Genomic DNA, 705 nt, shown 5'->3' with positions numbered 1-705 from the left:
TGTTCCACTTATTTATGCATTGATAATCACATTATGATTCTTGTATGTGCCCAGAGATCAAACCCACAACCTTGGTGTATTGGGACAACGCTCTGACCAACTGAGCTACCCAGCCAGAGCTATAATAATTTATTTTAAAATATCATGACCATAGTGTTCAAAAAATCAATTAATGAATCTTATTTTTTAAATGTCTGCATTTTTAAATCACTTCTCAGTCTTTGGTTAATATCAAGTATGGTACTTGTTCTTATAAGTTTACTATCTGATACATCTTCTATCTGAGGACATTGTATTAAATGTATTTTGGGAGCAGGAAGATGGAATAAGATCTTGCTCAGTCCACTCACGCATTAACCCAGTTTGCAGTACTTCCAGGAAGGGGCACCCCTCTTGGGAGATAAAACTCATCATAGAAGGAGAGAATCCATTTGCAGTGATGTGTCACCTTTCACAGCAGGTGCCCTGTCAGAGCCCTGGCCCAGTTGGCTATAGTGTTGCCCCAAGTGGAACCACGAATAGATGTTTCTCTTTCTCTTCCTTCCTCTTCCTAAAATCAATTTTAAAAGCCTTCATTTTTACAAAAATCATGAAAACCCAAAGATTTTATTCTAAAACAAGCAAGAAAAGAACATACGTTTTCATGTGAACATGGAATTGGTGGTACTTACCAGATAAGTACCATGAAATTTACCAGATAGAAGT

At 37.0% G+C, this 705-nt stretch overlaps 1 non-coding gene across 1 annotated transcript; it reads left to right on the top strand.

The window, feature by feature from the left end:
• Positions 1-206: 206 nt before the first annotated feature.
• LOC118976818 (U2 spliceosomal RNA) lies at positions 207-393 on the top strand. Its single transcript, XR_005064356.1, has one exon. It is a non-coding gene; the product is annotated as a U2 spliceosomal RNA (small nuclear RNA).
• The last annotated feature ends 312 nt before the right edge of the window (positions 394-705 follow it).

This window comes from Sturnira hondurensis, unplaced genomic scaffold (genome assembly GCF_014824575.4).
Source record: "Sturnira hondurensis isolate 20B ecotype Veracruz unplaced genomic scaffold, ASM1482457v3 Scaffold0000256, whole genome shotgun sequence".
NCBI classification, from domain to species: Eukaryota; Metazoa; Chordata; class Mammalia; order Chiroptera; family Phyllostomidae; genus Sturnira; species Sturnira hondurensis.
The sequence above is the reverse complement of the archived record's forward strand: the minus strand, read 5'-3'. Positions and strand labels throughout refer to the sequence as shown.